Raw genomic sequence first — 19,975 nt, 5'->3', positions numbered from 1 at the left:
CCTGATACATATATATAATGCAGAGACAAACCAAAAGAGAGAAAAGGAAGGGAGGAGGGAGGAGGGAAGAAGGGAGGAGGGGAGGAAGAGAGGGAAACCTAAAATTCAGAGGATTAAGTACACTGCTGAGGACAAAGACAATGACTTTCCCCAGTGATCCTTCAGTCTCCCTCACCAGAGTTATTTCACCCAGCTGAAAGCCAGGCCCCTGAGAGAAATTAGACATTAAGCAAAGAGAAATCATGCTGCGGGCAAGTGAAGAGAGCAGCCAGAGAATAAACTCCCGACTCCCACCCAGTCCACTTCTAGCAGGAATATCCACTTCCCTGGAGACGTCTCCACTGTGTGACTGATATTTTCTAGGGCAGACGTGACAACAGCAAGCAGAGCCGGAAGGACCCGCAGGCCGGCGGGATATGTAGAAATGGAAGTCAGCAGCATCAAGTGTCTCAGGTTGGAAACATGGGCAAATCAATGAGTGCTCCACATTCATTCCATAAACGAAGTTGGTGCGTAGTCTCACAATTTACTGAGAACTCGCCATGAGTCAGGGTCTCTGCTAAGAGTTTTTGATGCACTATCTCATACAATTTTCATGATGGCCCCAGGAGGTGGTTATTGTTATTCGAGGACCCAGAAACCTCTAGCAGCAAAGCTGGTTCCTAGGTCAGGGTCCATTAAGTTGCAAATCTGGCCTTCATCACACCTCAGCGGCTCCATCACTGGCGTGAGATGCTGGCTTTGTGTGTGTGACATCTGAGAATAGCATGCACCTCCAGGCACACAGCAACTTCCTGCAGTGCCTGGGCCTGCTAGGAGGTCATCTTGCAGGAGGCTCGGGACAACACGCAGCTGCTTCACCGGAGTGAGTGGTACAGGGTGTTCTTGGCCTGATCAATATATGAGGAATTTAATTATCTGATGGGCAGAAGCTCCCGGGCTGCCCACGCCTGCTGCACAGCCAGCCGAGGAGGAAGAAGCAGCTTATGAGACTTCACGAGGTCAGCAGGTGGGGCGGCGGGGTTGCCCCGACACAGGAGCCCCCTCAAAGGGCCAGTGCATGCAGATTTCTCTGGACAAGTAAAGTCTGAGTGAAAGGCACCAAGAAGGGGAAGAGTAAGGTGCGGAGAGGCTGCGGGCTGAGAGGAGCTAAATAAGAGGAGCAAGGCTGGAACCCAGGGGTCTCGACCCTTATCTCAGCAACTCAGTGACACCATCTCCCAGCTCTTACAGAGAACGCCCACAGGACAAATGCTGCTCATCTGTTAACCCATTCCATCCTCTCAGCCACGCCTGAGGCCCCGGTGTCATGGATGAGGAAACCGAGGCACACAGAAATTGACCCGCCTGGGGTCCCGCCGCGAGGGAGACCTCCTCCGCATCACATGCCGCGCAGTTTTCTGCTGCAGGGCTTCACCCTCCCCTGCACCTGGTTAATGATCCAGCACATTCTTCAGGATCCAAAGGCCACAGGGCGGGGTCCCAGCTGCACTCACAGGCACCTGCTGCTTTCTGGCAGTCATCATAAACGCGCCGTGACCTTAAATAATACAGGCTACGGGACACTCAAGGGCATGTCCACAGGTGCACAGCCAGCCGGTGCGGATGCTCGGACGCGGCCTGCCCAGGTCCAAGCTGCTCTCCCACACACCTGCAGGGCACATTCTCCGGCCCCACCGGCACTGCAGGGACCAGGTCCCTCTTCTCCATGCCTTCCTTCTCTGGAAAGGCTCCAGCTTGGGCCCCCACGTGGATGTCACTTGCTCGTGACTTGCCCTTTCTGATCCCTCACTCCCACCAGGCCATCCTGGCAGGGGTAGGAGCATGGTTTTGTCCTCATCTCGTTTACTAGCCATGGCATTTTCGTTCTCTGTGCCTCTGGTTCCCCATTTATAAAGTCCCATGGCCCTGGGATTGGAGGAGTGTGTGTGAGGCAGGCGGCAGCCCCATGCAGGTGGGACTCTCGCTGCTCCTGGGCTGGATGGCACCTGGTCTCACCCAGCACAGCAGCGGTCTCTGTTCTACCACGTGGCCCCGGGAGGCGGGCACCCAGCACAGACTGGGTGGTCTGTAGGTGAACGAGAGAGATCGTTCTTGAATATGTGTGCCGAGTGAGAAGGGAAAGCATAAATAACCCCAAGAGAAAAGGTTCCTTCCTAATTACAGGCCCTCGAAAGCTGGCGGCGCTCAGAAAGCAGGAATGGCCGCGACACATTCCCGAGTTAAATGAAAGATGTTTCCATTTTCTCCTGGCACAGCTCTATCCCTGTGAAGTTGCTTTTACTCAACTCCTTTGTAAACTTGTGGGGGCCGATGAGTCCCATGCTGATTTCGTGCCTAATTCCTTAAAGGGGGAACCACTTTATTTCTGTCGTTAGTCTAATGGCTTCGTGGACGTCACAGAAACCAGCCCTCCACAAGGCGAGGGCTTTATGGTGACCCCGAAGCAGGATCTGGCGGAGAGAAGCTGTGGCTCTGAGGGAGGCTCTTGACAGGCACTAACGGGCTCACGGGAGCCACACAGAACGCCAGCGGTAAGAGGCGTGGCTGGAGAGGGCCTGGCTGTGCCGAGGTCTCACCTGCACCTGCTCGGACCAGGTGGCTGAGTGTGGGCCTCAGGAAGGGACAAGGGCCCTTCCCGGCCAGCTGTGTGGGGGCTGGGTGAGGGGGCAGCTTTCCCCTCTGCCACCTGCCCCAGACCGAGGCCTGCTTCGCCCAGTGTGTCCTCAGCCCGGCCACTCAGAAACAAGCTCAGGGGTGGGACCAGCACCCGCAGTGGGTGCCGGGAGGTCTCTCCCTCAGCAGGGGCACAGGAACAACACGGGCCAAGGCCAGGCCCACCATTTCCTGGGCTCTCCTGCCTGCTGCGCCACCCTCCCCCAAAACCAGCCTCAGACCCGTGGTGCCCACTCCCTCCCTCCCTCTCTACCTGTCTCTCCCTCTATCTCTGTCTCGGTCTCTCTCTGTGTCTCACTCTCCCTCTGTCTCTGTCTCTCTCTCTGTCTCTGTGTCTCTTCTGTGTATCTCTCTGTCATTCTCACTCTTGCTATCTCTCTGTCTCTGTCTCTCTCAATGTCTCCATCTCTCTGTCTCTGTCTCTGTGTCTCTTTCTGTGTCTCTCTGTCACTCTCCCTCACTGTCTCTCTGTCTCTCTCTGCGTCTGTCTCCATCTCTCTGTCTCTGTGTGTGTCTCTTTCTGTGTCTCTCTGTCACTCTCTGTTTCTGTCTCCATCTTTCTGTCTCCGTCTCTGTGTCTCTTTCTGTGACTCTCTGTCGTTCTCTCTGTCTCTCTGTGTCTCTCCCTGTCTCTCTCTGCCTTTCTCTTTGTCCCTGTCTGTCTCTCTGTGCCTGTTTCTCTCTCTGTCTCTGTCTCTCCCTCTCACTCCTGAGAGGAGGCCACAGCTCCCACTCCCTGCACACACGCAGCTTCTCTGTCCTTGGTCCCCCTAGAACTGTGCTGCCACTCCCTCTCAGTGGGGACAAAGAGAGGTGTTCAGGGGCTAAAGAGAGGGAAAGAAACAGATGCCAGACACTAAAGAAAAACCTCCAGTTTTTCCTTGAAACGCACATGTTTCTAGCAGGGGTTCCTGGGACTTCCCAAGACCTGGGCTCCTGTTTCCTCGGGGCCTAGTCCCTGAGCTCAGCACCTTGTACTCAGGAAAACAGAAGGCAGCCCTGGGCCCCGGAGCTCCCTTGCAAGTGTGTGCACATGCTCAGATGCTGACACCTGAGTGTGCACACCCTTGCACATGTACATGCTCACAGGCACATGCTGACACACTCAGACACACGCATGCACATGCACACACACACCCCACACACACACCCTGTGCACACACCTCGCACACGCCTTGTTCCTCAGCACATCATCCCCATGGAGGTAAATGGTGTGTATATGAACCAAGCAAGCAACCTAAATGAATGCAAAATATGTACAATGAAATACACAGCATGATCTCCACGAAGGAGATGGTGGAGATCTCCTAAAAATGACGCATGCCTAAACCTCCACGGCCCAGGTGTTAGGAGGCCTGGGTTACACTTTGTCCCTCCTCTGGCACCTCTGTCCCCTACTTACAGCTCAGCGTGCTCCCAATATTAAAGATGCTGAAGTTCTTTTTTTTTTTTTTTGATATGGAATCTTACTCTGTCTCCCAGGCTGGAGTGCAATGGCATGATCTCCACTCACTGCAACCTCCGCCTCCCGAGTTCAAGCACCTCTCCTGCCTCAGCCTCCTGAGTAGCTGGTATTACAGGCACGCACCACCATATCCAGGTAATTTTTGTAATTTTTAGTAGAGACAGGGTTTCACCATGTTGTTCAAACTGGTCTTTTTTTTCTTTTTTTGAGACAGAGTGTTGCTCTGTCGCCCAGGCTGGAGTGCAGTGGCGCAATCTCGGCTCACTGCAAGCTCCACCTCCCGGGTTCACACCATTCTCCTGCCTCAGCCTCCTGAGTAGCTGGGACTACAGGTGGCCGCCACCACGCCCGGCTAATTTTTTTTGTATTTTTAGTAGAAACAGGGTTTCACGTGTTAGCCAGGATGGTCTCGATCTCCTGACCTCGTGATCCACCCACCTCGGCCTCCCAAAGTGCTGGGATTACAGGTGTGAGCCACCATGCCCGGCCAAGGTGCTGAAGTTCTGGGCGGGCTTCACGATCACATATGAGAACTGTCCCCACCACCGCCCCACCACTGGGGAGGGCTGAGAGGCAGTCCCAGAGGAGGTGCTTAGAAGGCGGACCCTAAGGCCATGATCGGGAACCAGGGGAAGGTCACAGAGGTGCTGCCCCTTCCCAGCCAGAAACCTGACTCCCGTTTTATTACGTTTTCTCACTTGCTTAAACCTCTGGTAAACAGAAAATTGTTTCAGAATTGTTAACCCCTACCACTGAGAAAAGCAAACCTACTCACCAGGGTCAACATCTGTTCATAGTGTTTCAGAAGTAAAAGTTACATACAATGAAACCTGAAATGTACAGTCCAGTGCATTTTAATGCAAATCCATGCATGTGACTCACATTCCTACCAAGGCATATGGCCGGTGTTTATCACACTAGAAAGCTCCGTTTGGCCCCCTCCTGACCAAGTTCTCACCCAGCGGCAGCCACAAATCTGATTCCTCTCAATACAGACTGGGTTTGCTGAGCTGGGGCTTCATCTAAAAGGAAGCAAGGCCGGGCACAGTGACTCACGCCTGTAATCCCAGGAATTTGGGAGTCTGAGGTTGGCAGATCACTTGAGGTCAGGAGTTCAAGACCAGCCTGGCCAATATGACTAAACCCTGTCTCTACTAAAAATACAAAAATTAGCCAGGTGTGGTGGTGGACACCTGTACTCCCAGCTACTTGGGAAGCTGAGGAGCAAAAATCACTTGAACTTGGGAGGCAGTGAACCAAGATCGCACTACTGCACTCCAGCCTAGGTGACAGAGCAAGACTCTGTCTCAAAAAAAAAAAAAGGGTCAGGCGTGTCGCTCATGCCTGTAATCCCAGGACTTGGGAGGCCAAGGCGGGCGGATTGCCTGAGGTCGGGAGTTCAAGACCAGCCTGGCCAACATGGTGAAACCCCGCCTCTAGTAAAAAATACAAAAATTAGCCAGGTGTGGTGGTGCACACCTATAACCCCAGCTACTCAGGAGGCTGAGGCAGCAGAATTGCTTGAACCAGGGAGGCAGAGGCTGCAGTGAGCCAAGGTCGTGCCACTGCACTCCAGCCTGGGAGACAAAGTGAGACTCCATCTCAAAAAAAAAAAAAAAAGAAAAGCATCCACACATCCATGCACTCTTCCGTATCCGACTTCTTTAGTTCAGTGTGACATCTGCAGGATTCATCCATGTCTTTTTAGTTCTTTTCATTGTGGTGCAGGAGTCCATTATGTGAATATAATAAAATGTGCTCATTCATTCTCTTTCCTATGGACGTTACTTCCCAGTTTTTGCTATCATAAATAAAGCTGCTATGAACATTCTTGTACAGGTTTTTTGTAGATGTATGCTTTCATTTCCTTTTGATAGATATCTAGTAGTGAGATGTCTGGATCATAGGGTAGGTATCTGTTTGATTTTATAAGCACCAAACCCTTTTCCAAGGTAGTTACACCATCCTGTACTCCCACCAGCCACGTATGAGAGAGTTCAGGTTGCCCCCTGTGCTTGTCAGCACTTGACATTGTAAAGTTTCTTAAGTTTAGCCATTCTAGTGAGGGACATAGTATTGCATATGGTTTTCATTTCATTGCTCTAAGAAATAATACTGTTGAGCATCTTTTCATTTATCTATTGACCAGTTGAATGTATTTCTTTTTTTTTGTTTGTTTGTTTTTTTAAATGGAGTCTTACTCTGTGCCCACGCTGCAGTACAGTGCCTTGGCTCACTGCAACCTCTGCCTCCTGAGTTCAAGTGATCCTCCCACCTCAGCCTGCCAAGTAGCTGGGATTACAAGCATGTGCCACCACGTCCGACTCATTTTTGTATTTTTAGTAGAGACAGGATTTCACTATGTTGGACAAGCTGGTCTTGAACTCCTGACCTCAAGTGATCCGCCCACCACAGTCTTCCAAAGTGCTGAGATTACATGTGTGAGCCACTGCCTCTGACTCTCAATACATTTCTATAAAGAAATAAGGAGGTGCCATCAAGTCTTTTGCCCATTTTTTAATTGGGCTGTTTGTCTTTTTATTATTAGGTTGTAGGAGTTCTTTATAAATTCTCATAAATCCTTTGTCAGACAAAAGTTTTGCAAATATTTTTCCGAGTCTGTGGCTTGTCCAGAATGAGGCTTGCTTTGATGAGCAGAAGTTTTTAATTTTCTAACATCTAATTCATTAACTGTTTATTTTATGGTTATCGTTTTCTGTATTCTAACAAAGAAATCTTTGTCTGTTCCTTGACCACAAAGATATTATCCTTCGTTTCCCATTTTCTTCAAAAAACTTTTATGGGTTTTGCTTTCATATTTGAGTTTATGACCAATCTTGACTTAACTTTGTGTATGGCGAGGGAATAATCAAAATTAATGTTTTTCCCATGGATATTCAGTTGTTCCAGCACTATTGTTTTCTGGTGGGGGGGGATTGTTTGTTTGTTTGTTGTTTTGTGAGACGGAGTTTCTCCCTTGTCCCCCAGGCTGGAGTGCAATGACGCGGTCTCAGCTCACTGCAACCTCTGCCTCCCGGGTTCAAGTGATTCTACTGCCTCAGCCTCTCAAGTAGCTGGGATTGTAGGCACCCCCACTCCCCGGCCTGGCTAATTTTTGTATTTTTAATAGGGATGGGGTTTTACCATATTGCCTAGGCTGGTCTCAAACTCTTGACTTCAGGTGATCCGCCCTCCTTGGCCTCCCAAAGTGCTAGGATTACAGGCATGAGCCACCGCGACCGACCGCCACCACCATTTGTTGAAAAGGCTATCCTTTCCCTTTTGAATTGCTTTGATAACTTCATCAGTAATCAATTGTTCATGTCAGTGTGGGTCTACTTCTGAACTCCACTGATCTATTTGTCTATTCTTAGGTCAATACCACACTATTTAAATAACTAGCTTTACAGTAAAACGATGTCAGGTAGAGTAAGCTCTCCGACTTTTTCTTCTTTTCCTAAATTGTTTTGGCTATTCTAAGTCTCTAAATTTCCAGATTTTAAAATTCATTTGTCAATTTATATTTTTTTAAATGAAAGCCTATTGGGATTGTGTTGAAGCCATACCTCAGCTTAGGGGGGGAACTGACATATTAATACTGAGTTGTCCAATCCATAAACATAGTATATCTTTCCATGTATTTACATCTTCTTTAATTTCTCTCAGCATCATCTTGTGTTTTCAGTATTGAATATTTCCCATCTTTTATTAATCTGTTGCTAATTATCTTATGCTTTTTGACACTATTGTAAATGGAATTTTTTTTTAAATATCAGTTCCCAAATGTTTGGCGCTACTATACGGAAATACAATTGATTTTTGTATCTTGACCTTTCTTCAGAAGTGTTTTAATGGGATCTGAAAGAAGAAGTGAGAGAGGTTTAATGAATCAGCCTGTACCTGAACAGGAAGAGAGAAAATGAACAGAAAGGGAACCAACATACATCGAGTTCTCTATCTGCAAAGCACTCTGCTAGAAATTTTTCATACTTAATTTTCACAGCAACCCTGTGAAGTTGGTTGTTATCCATGTTTCACAGATAAAGAAATGAAGTGCTCCAGGGCCCCACAGGTAGCAAGTGGCAGCCAGGATTCAAGCAGAGCTTCTGAGCCCCAAACCCTGCATTCCTCTCGGAATACGGCGCTGCCACAATGCCCCAAAGCAATGGCATGTCAAGTACTTGCAGGATGGATGCATGAAGAGGTGGCACCTTACGTCAAAGCCAGGTGACCTCCCGTTCTGCTCCTGCAGCCAGGAGGTGTGAGATCCCTGGTGGGCACACAGAGCTAAAGTTCTCTCACCCGTTCCTTCTAGGGCTTAAGCTGCCATGAGCCAATAGGCATGGATGGATGTGATATCCACAGCATGGTGAACCACGGGCGACAGGGGCATGCCAGTCCTGACCACACTGGGTCAGCACCAGGCTGGCCATGCCTCCCTAGAGCCTCCCTGGCCTGGGAAGTTTGTGGGCAGGATAACAGAGCTGAGAGGATCAGTTCCACCTTGCAGATGAAGGAGTACCCTGAGGCCCAGACAGAACCCCAGTGCTGAGCCCGAGAAGTGAAAGCAGCAGTTGGCCTTGGTTCCCCAAACCTCGCCTAACATGAGCATCAGCAGGGGCGATTTTTCTAAAGCAGATTCCCAGACAACCTCCCCAGAGTTTCTGATTCAGTCAGTCTGAGATGGGGCTCAGGAATCTGTGCTCTAAGCTGCCGAGTGATTCTTCCAATCAGGATATTTGGAGAAACATAAAGTTACTGCAACCTTAAGGGATTAGGGGAAACCCTGCAGATTGGGTGGGAATGAAACAGACCTCCTACCAGAAGTGAGGTAGGGTCGAAGCCGTGTTCAGGCAAGTGAGCTGCGTGAGTACCTACAATATGTAGGTGATTCCCTCTTCGATAAGTAAAACGGCCAGAGCTCGGCTCTGTATGAAAGTTGACTCCTGAGATGTTGGGTGGGATCAGGGAGGGACACCATGGAAGAAAGGGCTTGGCCATGACTCTCAAAACCTTCAAAGGAAAACGCCCCCCTCTGGCTCCCCAGGGTATGGCAGCACAGGATGTCCAGTGGGTAACTGGAAGGAAAGGGTCATAGGGCTCATCACAAATCACTGCCCAATCAATGCATCACATGTTATCCAGACAGGCTGGATTCACCACCTTTGCCCATTGGCCGCTTAGGTGCTGAGGCCACAGGATGTGCCAGCGCGGCACCATCAGTTCCCTCCCGTGCCTTATTTACATTTCATTTTATTTTTTCAATCTTTTTTTAAATTTTATTTTAGAGATATGGGGACTTGTGTCACACAGGCTAGAGTGCAGTAGCGCAATTACAGCTCACTGCAGCCCCCACCTCCTGGGCTCAAGAGATCCTCCGACCTCAGCCTCCTGAGTAGCTGGGTTACAGGCACGTGTCACCACCCCTGGCTAATTTTCTTTTAATCTTTTGAGGCTGATGTTCTTGTACACGGGAAAGGAGAGGGAAAGCAGCTCCAGACGAGAATGAGAGAAAAGGAGGAAGGAACTGAAGACATTCAAGGGTGAGTGGAGAAATGCACAAAAAAGAAAAAGCTAGGCAGGGCCAAGTGGACCTCCGAAAACACAGACACACAGCAGGCACATGCTGGTGGTGCATGGCAGGGCACTGTGCTGGGGGCTGTCCCGGCCTGGAGAGGGACGGAGGGATTGCAGCTGACATTTCAACAATCGCTCCTGAATGGCAAGCCCTAGCCGTCCCCTCCACTCCTTCACTCCTGAAGTCCAGTCAAGAGGCTCCAGGCTCTTTTTTGTTACCTTTTTCTGCACCACTGGTTGCCCTAGCAACAGCTGCAGCTGGCCGATCTCCCAAATCACAAGCTGTAATGAGAATCTCAGGCAGGTTTGTTCTGCTCTGCCGGCCCGCAGACAATAGGTGGAATGCTGGCCCACCGCTCCGGTTTCAGAACCTGTTCCCAAGATTGCCCCACAAGTAAGGGGAGGGAACAGGGTCTAGGAGGAAAGGTGAGGAAGGGCTCAGCTAAGACAGAAGGCAGGGGAGGAACCAGGAATGTCCTGGAACTCCCCTACCACCTCCTCTGGGCAAAACCGGCTGGATGGGAATGCACAGTGGATGGATCTGTAGCTGAATAGACAGCAGCACCTAAAGGAAGTGTCTGCCCAGTCTGCTCCTGCTCCTCCACTGTCCTTACCCAGTGGCTTCAGTGAAAACACGCTGTCCAGATCCACAAATGACCCAAAGCTTCCAGGTGGAGCAAATGTGCTGCAGGCGACAGAGCTGGTACTCACAAAAGAGACCACATTCGATTGGAACAGTGGGCAGAAACCATTAATTTTAAGAAAGATATGGGAAAAGTTGGCTGAACAGAAATTGTCCCAAGAGTCTGGGTGTGGTGGCTCCCGCCTGTAATCCCAGCACTTTGGGAGGCTGAGGCAGGCGGATCACCTGAGGTTAGGAGCCTGCTTGAAACCAGCCTGACCAACATGGTGAAACCCCATCTGTACTAAAAATACAAAAAAAAAAAAAGCCAGGCGTGGTGGCGGGCACCTATAATCCCAGTTACTTGGGAGGCTGAGGCAGGAGAATTGCTTGAACCCAGGAGGTGGAGGTTGCAGTGAGCCGAGATCATGCCACTTCACTCCAGCCAGAGTGAGACTCCATCTCAAAAAAAAAAAAAGAAAAAAGAAATTGTCTCGAGAGTTCAAACCACTCGCAAGCTCAGTGCACATCAACAGGGATGCAGCAGCTTAGAACGCAGATGCAAGCGGGAGGCACGTGTGCCAGTGTGTCACTGCAGCCCATTCTTTGCCTGGTGGCTGAGCACCCCTCAGGTAAAGTGTATGGGATCTTAGAAGTCAAGCTGGCAGGTGCAGTTTGAATTCAGCTTCCAGTACAGTATTTAAAACGTTTGTAATGTATAAATCAGAGGCTGTGTAATATTGGGGTCAAGAGCAAGAATTCTGGAGCCAAACAAACTGGGTGTGAATCCCAGTGTTTATAAGCTGTGTATCCTTGAGGAAGTTACTTCGCCTGTCTGAGTGTCAGTTGCCTCATCTATACAATGGAGGCAATAGCACTGCCTCGCTCGTAGGGTTTCAGTGAGAACTGGGTCAGTGACTCTAGGTAAAACACTCGGAAGAATGCCGGCACAATTCTGCAAATTGTGGTTGCTACTGGTGTTAGCGACTCAGCTGTTGCTCTCAAAAACTTGATGAGTTGTTTTTGCCTGGAGGGCCCTAGACTAGGGTTGCCTGGCCACCCTCAACACACTCAACCTAAACTCCTAGTCACCCTTGTATGGTCAGGCTGTGACTGGCCACTCCCGACAGGAGGTGAGTGAGACGGACCGGTGACTCTCTCCCCAGACCAGCCTGAGGCCACATGCACCAGCCCATGGTGCTCCTATGGCCCTTGGAGAGCCCCACCAAGGAAGGGCTGTCCCTCTGCTGGCTGGTCCATGGGGACCCAGTGTTCTGAGGACTCACAGCTGCTGAGGAAACACACTTCCACCACCAGCTTCACACCCAGCATGTGTGGGAGCTGTGGAAAGCCACCACCCTTTTCTCCCTTCCTTAGCTGGTAACCCTCTCTTCTTCACTGGGTCTGGGGAAGACTGGAGAGGGCACTACCCCCTGAGAATGGAACACTGTATAATCATCTACTTGTTCAGAGGAGAGAAATCCTACTCCAGTTCAGTCTCTGGAAGAGATTTTTGTAGGCAGCCCAGCATTTCAGCTCAGACGCCACCGCACCCTGGGACCTCAGCCAAATCCTCTTGTTCTTCATTTCTCCCCATCAACATGACAGTGTTGATTTCAGGAGAGCCTGGAAACTTCTCCATCCACCCCGACTTGGAGAGGCGACTTGCACAGTGCTTTGCAGAAACACAGGTCTCTGTTTTCAGGAGTTGCTCTCTCGGAAAGGTGCAGCTGTGGTCTTTGAAAGCTTTGTGAAGTTCCCTGCGTTTCAGAATCACATTCTTTCCCATGTGCCTTTCCCACAAACCCAAAACAGATTAGGAGCAATTGAAACCATGCTTAGAAAAAAAAAACAAACCTCATGTTGGAAAACTGCCAAACCTCATCTTAAAAACTAAATGTGGTCTCATCCCAGTTGTCATGGCCCACATTTTTTATTTCACTCGTGTGTTATTTATTTTGCAAACACTGTAGGTGTGTGATGCCGGACGCTGTTCTAAGGGCTTTGCAAACAGTGACTCATTTCATCCTTATAACAACTCCATAAGGAGACACCGTTGTTATCTTCATCCTCATTTTTTGGAGGGGGAAACTGAGGCATAGTACATGACCCGTAAGTAACTAGGTCAGAATTCAGACCAGGAAGCAAACTCCAGAGTCCGTGTTCTTAACCCACAGTTCTGCCTTTCACTCTGCCATGCTTGCTTGCATTTTCCATTAGACTAGAATCTTCTAGAAGGTAGAGATGATGTCTTCATAAAACATCTGTGAAAGGAAAATACATTTTAGGACCCTAAAATCACTAATCCAAAGGGAAAATTCAAGCTGGGAACTACATCAGGCAAACCTGCCTCCTATTTTCTTCCTAAATAAGATCACTACACAGACAAAACTTTACACACTTTGCTCACAATTTACCCACAAGGAACTCAAAGTCATCCCTCTGTTTATATGAGACCAATGTATATGTGGCGGCTTCGTCTGCCCTGTTGTCTATATAAAAACACAGAGTCACTGAGCCAGACTGAGGCATCAGTGATTGTTCCTCCACCGCTCTCTCACATGTACATTGTGTATTCAGTGAAAGGCTAATCAGAAACTCAAAACAATGCAACTGTTTGTCTCTTATCTACCTGTGACCTGGGAGCCCCCACTTTGAGTTGCCCCACATTTCTGGACCAAACCAATGTACATCTCACACATACTGATTGATGTCTCATGTCTCCCTAAAATGTACAAAACCAAGCTGAGTCCCACACACCTCGGGCACCTGTCGTCAGGGCCTCCTGAGGCTGTGTCACGGGCATGTCCTTAACCTTGGCAAAATGAACTTTCTAAATAGATTGAGACCTGTCTCAGATACTTTTGGGTTCACACATCTTACAGTGAGTCCTGCAGGCTCCTGACAATTGCTTTGTAATGACGTGGGCAGCTGTTCGCAGCAGCAGCAATGAGCGAGAGGCGTCCTTCACCTCCATCTCACTAATCAGACACCACAGCTCTGGGAAGCAGGAGACACCATCTCTGCTGGGGCAGCGGCTTCCTACAACCCGCCCAAGGGCCCTGCGAATGAGGATGACGGCGGCTCCTGCCCTGAGAGGGGCCTGGGCACAGGACAGGAACGGTCTCAGGATGCCTGTTCTACTGGGGGAGGGGGCGCAGCTTCCCCGAGGCTCATGGCCTGACCTCTGACCTTCCTGAAACCTGCACCACCGCCCCCTTCCAGCTTCCCTGACTGCAAAACAGCGTCTTCTCTTGCATTGTTCTTTGAGGAAATTTGGCAGCAGGCACGGAAACTGTTTCCTCCAGGCCCCCAGCTCAGCACATGAAAGGCAGGCTGCGTGCGGTCTGCAGGGCCCCCAGACGCCGCTGGATTCCCGGCCAGAACTTGCAGCTCAGGGAGTGGCCCTGTCTCTTTTGTTATGACCCGTCCTCGAGATGCCAAGCTGGCGGGGGAACAACGGCTGGCACTGGCCGGACTGGCTCTGAGTTCCCCTCTCACAGCTCACCTGGCCTGAGCCCCTGGGACCAGGTGGGGCTGCTCCAGGACCAGGAGCGCCTCCAGGGGCTGCAGCCATGTCCTCGGGAACGTCAGAGGCCTGATGCTGGCAGGGGCTTCACTCACACGCCGCGCATGGCAGGAGGGGCAAGCGCTCCCCAGGCCTGGCTGTCATTTATTCCCCTCTTTGCCCCGGTTCGGGGATGGACTTTGAGCATTGACATCATAGTTTTGTCTCAAGAGGCCCTCTGTGTTCACTAGAGCAAGGTCTGCTCTGCAAAATATGACAGCCAGGCGCCCGTTCCTACGGTAGACTTGGGGTTCTCACCCAGGGGCCCTCAGAGAGCAGTGGGTGAAGACTGACATGTGACTCTACTGGAGAAATGACGAGGTGACAGGCACCACCCTGATGGCTTTGCACTCAGCTAGTGGGTGGCTTCTCTCCAGTGCTGGACGGTTCCTGCATCCCCATCCAGAAATCAGAGGGGCATTTTGAAGGTGACGCAAACACACCATGCCCCACTGGCATTGCTCCCTCAGGTACGAGGTCATGTTTTCCCAGCAACCCCGCACAGTAGATGCGGTTGGAATTTCATTATGCCCATTGGACAGATGTGAAAACTGAGGCCCAGAGAAGTGATCCATCCAAGGGTAGCCACTCTGCCACTCATTCCAAGGGCTTTTCCCTTTCACGCCCATGCACTGGTGAGGGAAGCGAGGAGGAGAGTCGTGAGGAATTCGACAGAACTGCACAGCCCTGAGGGAAAGAACCTCTTTGAATTTGGGTCCCCCCTTCCCAGCCTTCTGGGACCCCCTGTAGTCAGAATAAAGGCAGGTGTCACCAGCCTCAGTTGTCCCCCAACTCCACTCCAAATAGAACCCACCCAAAACTTAGCAAGTACTTCCTCTCTGTCCAGAAGACCCTTCTCCTGTTACTCCCTGTCTGCTTCCTCTGCTAGGCACGGAACGCTCCTAGTCAAGGCCGCCTCTCCTAAAGGAGACCCAGGGACATGCAGCCACTGTCAGCCCAGGAGGGTGGACCTGAGGGCTCTTGGGGAGGTGGCTGGGGAGGACCAGGGACTGCCTAATAATAGGGTTGTGCCCCAAGCTGTTGAGTGACAACCTCTCCCAGGGCACAGCTGGGACTGTGTGACGGAGAAATGGGGGAGCAGGAGCCAGGGAGACTGAGCGTCCCCGTGGGGCTTAAGCAAAGCTATTTTGAAGCCCATTTATTGGGCGGCCAGGATGGGTACCACATGCTTTCCTGGTGCCCCTTGGAGGCACTTGGGAATGGGGAAATGATGGAGATGACCGCTCGGGACAAAGCTGGGTTAGCCAGAGGTAGGAACAAAAGCAACAGCAGAGAAAGCGGGGCTGGGAAGGGGGTTGCAATACTGAGAAGCAGGAGGCAGAGCAGGTGGATTTCACGGGCAGAGCAGGTGGATTTCACGGGCAGAGCAGGTGGATTTCACGGGCAGAGCAGGTGGATTTCACGGGAGGCCCTCAGCCCACCTGCAGGGCCTCTGGCTGGCTCTGAGGAACCACAAGACACCTCCTGCCACTCAAAGGTTTGTCTGGGAGGAGGTGGGTGGGGAGTGACTTGCTGGTGGCGGGTGAGCCTGGTCTCCAGGAGGGCAGGTTCTGCCCGTGCAGAGATGCACCCGGGTGAGGCACAGGCAGCCCAGGCACCAGTGGTCCTTCTCCTGTCACCCACATCTGCAGCACTGGTGGGCGGGTCCCCTCCCATTGCCCAATTCCCAGCCCTGCTTCTGGTTTCCAAAGGTTCCTTGACATAGTATTCCATGGAAAACAACCAAGGTGAAAGGTTGTGTCTGCTGCAACCTAACACCTGTAGCACTTCCTGATGGCCCAGGCCCAGCCTGGGGCTCTGATCTGCGGCAGCTGAGGAGTCAGTGCTTTGGGACTCCTGTCGACCACCGGTTCACTGGGCATCGTCCCAGAGCCTGAGATGTGAGGCCACCTCCTCTAAGCCCTCTCAGCCCTGGTTCCTAGTGGCCTTGCTGTCCCTAAGCCCCCCTTAGAGTTGCGAAACTGTTAAGTGCACGCACCAGAGCCTCCTATGTGTGAGATACAGTCTTTAACCAAAACAGAATTCTTAGCTAGTTGGATAGAATATGTGAATCAAAAAATACTATGGCTTTCCAGTGCAACAAACGGTAAGAAGCAAACAAGCATTGCTGCAGTAACAGCAGGGATGGAAATTCCGGGAAGGGTTATCACAGCCGAGGTTGTTCGGGGCAGGCTTCATTGAGGATTCGGGACATGAATGGAACCTGAGCTTCCCTTCGGCATGGAGAAAGCGTGGAAGCAGAGGTCTGAGGGTGGAAGCAAGCAGGGCTAGTGGGGACCTAATGAAGACGTCTCCCTGGCTGGGTGAACTGTAAGGGCGCTGGAGGGATCACAAGGTGGGAGAAGAATTGGGGAGAGCCTTGAAGCCCAGGGAAAGAGCTTAGTCTCAATCCTGTGGGTAGTGGGCTGCCGTCAGAGGTGTTAAAGGGAGGAGGGTGGCGGTAGGAACGGCGGTAGGGGTTTTCCAAAGGTTAATCTGGATGTATGGCAGGGTGGACCAGAGCTGGAAAGAATAAAGACAGGAAGTCATCTCCAGCGCCCTGATGTGGCCGCAAAACCGGGCCTCACCCCACAGTCTCCAGGCTAGAGAATCTGATCAAGCAAACCCAGGAAGGCCCCTTGCGGCTGACTTAAGCAGTCTCATGAACTGGTGTCTTTGCAAAACGTCCAGTGAGCCATCGGCCGACACCAGGAATTCCAAATGCTGGTGAAACAGAAGTTTGGGGGTAAATTGTCGCATCTCACCACTCACTTCCCGAATCTGCTCCAAAGAGACCCAGCATGAAGGGAAAAGCGCCTCAGCGGAGGGAAAAAGAAAATCTCCATCCCGGCAGTAGGCAGGCCCCAGCCCCGGCCGTGCCCCACCTCCTTGGAACCCTCCCATTCCTGCAGGTGGGGCTCTCTGGCTGGTTTCAGGGGCCCCCCCACACATGGGAGGGGGCTGCTCTCCCTTCATTGCAACCAACTCCAGGCCTTTTTGATAGGACTCATTAATTTTACCTAAAGTGTAATTGGATGCCATGCTGGATTAGACTGTTCCTGGCTTTCTATACTATCCTATTCTCCTTCTCCCGGTCTGGGGGCTCCAGGCCCTCCCTAACTGCCTCCCTTCTCCAAAATGCACCCCTAGTCTCAGACCTCACTGTACTGTTCATCTACTATCTTATGACTCTGTCCTCGTACTCACCCCAAAAAGTAAGGCAATGACAAAGAGACGGAGTGGAGGGCACTCGAGCAGAGGAAGCAGAGCCAGAAGCCCTCTCACCCCGGGGGCCGGGAAGAGACCGGGATCAGGAGGATGAGAAAGCCCAGGAACCCTTCAGACTGGCGGGGTGAGCGCAGCCCCAGGATCCAGACTCAACTCCTCACCCAGGCCCTCCAGGCTGCCCCCACTTTAACACCCGCTCCTCACTTCTCCCGCATATGTGTCCGTTCCTGGGGGCTACGCCCTGGTGTTCACGTCTTTCTCTTTCCCTGTCCTATCTGTCAAGCTTTGCCCAGGATGCTTGAAAGTCTTCATCTTGTTATTCCCAGGATCCAGGGAAGAATAAGATCCTCATTCCCAGGATCCAGGCATGATACTATGCGTGCAGTTCAAACATCGCTGCACTTTGCATTTATTTTTTGAGGCTTCATATCCATGAAGCACTACACTAGGCCGTTAGCGCTAACTTAAAGGGAAGAGATAATGTGATTGCCAGTCTCACATGGCATGCTGGAAGGTTCAGGGAGGTGCAGCTGACAAACCGACCTGAGACACTAACTGCTCCAGGCTGCCCTGCTGGGTGACAGGGCGGCCTGTGGAGGTGGAATGCGTCCTCTGACCCCACAGCTGGCAGGCCCCCGGCTGAGCTCCCAGAGGGCGGCCCGCATCTGTCCCTGTATCTCACGGAGCCCCTCAGGAAGCCCAAGGCGACATCCCTGGCATAGATGTGGGGAGCCCTCAAGGGTGGGTGGGGAACCTCCACCTTCCAACCCCAGGTGCCCCAAGGGCTGGCCTCCTGCAGGGACCATGCTGAGCTGGAGGTCCGCACAGCAGGCAAGGAGTGGCTGGTGTAGCTAGGCCTTCCCAGGAACAAGGAGCCAGGCCTGCTTTCACCTGCCACTCTCTTTCCTGACAGCTGTGGGAGACGAGTGAACCTGAGCAGGGCTAGCAGCTAAGGGGAGGCTACGTCAGCCCCCAGCCCAGCCTCTGTGTGGACTTTGAAGGTGCGTGCATACACACACACACACACACACAAACACACACCTTGGCAGACATATCTCTAGAACGTGACAGAGACTCAGGCTGGGGCCACTTGGTGCAGAGACTCACAGCCTCCAAACTCCAGATGCCACCACTGCTAGGAGCTTATGTCGACTGAGCTTGAACCAGTGCTGGTCACAGGATCTTGGACCATGTTCTTGCCTGTTGTACCTCAGAGATCCTTCCCGTTCCCTTTCTTCTATACCCAAGGAAAACCCTAGCCTGCACTTCCCGTCGGGGTTCATGCTGGGAGCCCCTCCAGCCCCCATTACCCAGCAACAACTCAGCCACGACCACCCAGGGACCCGTGCGAACAGGTGACAGAGGCCAGCATGGATTCCCACCCAGCCCCCACGCATGCCTACTCCTAGGGGTTAGACCCCTGCTTTCCGGAAACTTTCTCTTCCTCTGATATTTGGCAAACTTTGCCCCCCGTGCTTTGAAGTCCTCATCTTACAGATTGTCAGGATGCAGGCATGATGCTATCTGTGCAGTTCAAACACAGCTGCATTTTGCCTTTATTTCTCAGAGCTTAATATACACAAAGCACCAAGCGAGGCCATTAGTACTAGCTTTACCATTAATGGAAGAGACAGCATGATTCCCACTCTCTCTCAGGTGGTGTCCGGGAAGGTTCAGGGAAGCGTGGCTGACAAATGGACCTGAAATATTAAGAGGACAGCACGAGAAAGAGTATGGCCTGGTGTCCACCATGCTCTTTGGAAGCTCAGTGCCATGGAAGGAGGGGAAGGCCCCTCAGGGCCACAGTGCAAGGAAGTCTGAAAGATTTGAAGGAGGGAACAACATGATCCTGTCAGGAGCTGGTATTAATGCCAGAAATCAAGAGTGTTCTTGATTTAGGAATAGGAGTACATGGAATTGCCCGGATCACAGCGGAGAGGGAGAAGGGAGCTGGTTGTGTCCCCGTCATCACCAGCGATCATTGGAGGGCAGACGTATCCCTAGAACGTGACAGAGACTCAGGCTGGGGCCACTTGGTGCAGCCTGTGATCATTGGAGGGCAGCTTCTGAGCCCCACTGGTGTCTCAGCTGGGGATGGCAGAAAGTCCCTGCAAGAACCTGCCAAGCTCTGTTGTTCCTTATGTACCAATTAAACGTGATTAATATTGTGTTCTCACTACCTAAATAATTCATTAACGTTTTCGGTAGGAAATTTAGAAAATAACAAGTAAGAAGAAAACAGCAATCACATGTTTTCTCACCCACGGAGATACTGCATCCTTCCAGTCTTTTTTCTATGCATAAACATATTTTTGTTAAATTGTAATTTGTCAAATGTAGGTATTGATTCAGGTAAAGTTAATATTAGATAGTGCTGTTGCTGTCCATGTTTCCTAGTGACAATGATGACTCTTTGGGCTGAAAAGAGTCGCCGGGCGTGATGGCTCATGCCTGTAGTCCCAGCACTTTGGGAGGCTGAGGCAAGTGGATCACAAGGTCAGGAGTTTGAGACCAGCCTGGCCAACATAGTGAAACCCCATCTCTACTAAAAAAAAACACAAAAATTATCTGGGTGTGGTAGTGGGCACCTGCAATCCCAGCTAGTCAGGAGGTTGAGGAAGGAGAATCCTTTGAACCCAGGAGGCAGAGGTCACAGTGAGCCAAGATCACGCCATTGCACTCCAGCCTGGGTGACAGAGTGAGACTCTGCCAAAAAAAAGAAAGAAAAGAAAGGAAAGAAAGGGAAGAAAGAAAGAAAAAGAAAGAAACAAAGAAGAAAGAAAGAAAGAAAGAAAGAAAGAAAGAAAGAAAGAAAGAAAGAAAGAAAGAAAGAAAGAAA

This window comes from Colobus angolensis, unplaced genomic scaffold (genome assembly GCF_000951035.1).
Source record: "Colobus angolensis palliatus isolate OR3802 unplaced genomic scaffold, Cang.pa_1.0 Scaffold432, whole genome shotgun sequence".
In the NCBI taxonomy this organism is placed as follows: Eukaryota; Metazoa; Chordata; class Mammalia; order Primates; family Cercopithecidae; genus Colobus; species Colobus angolensis.
The sequence above is the reverse complement of the archived record's forward strand: the minus strand, read 5'-3'. Positions refer to the sequence as shown.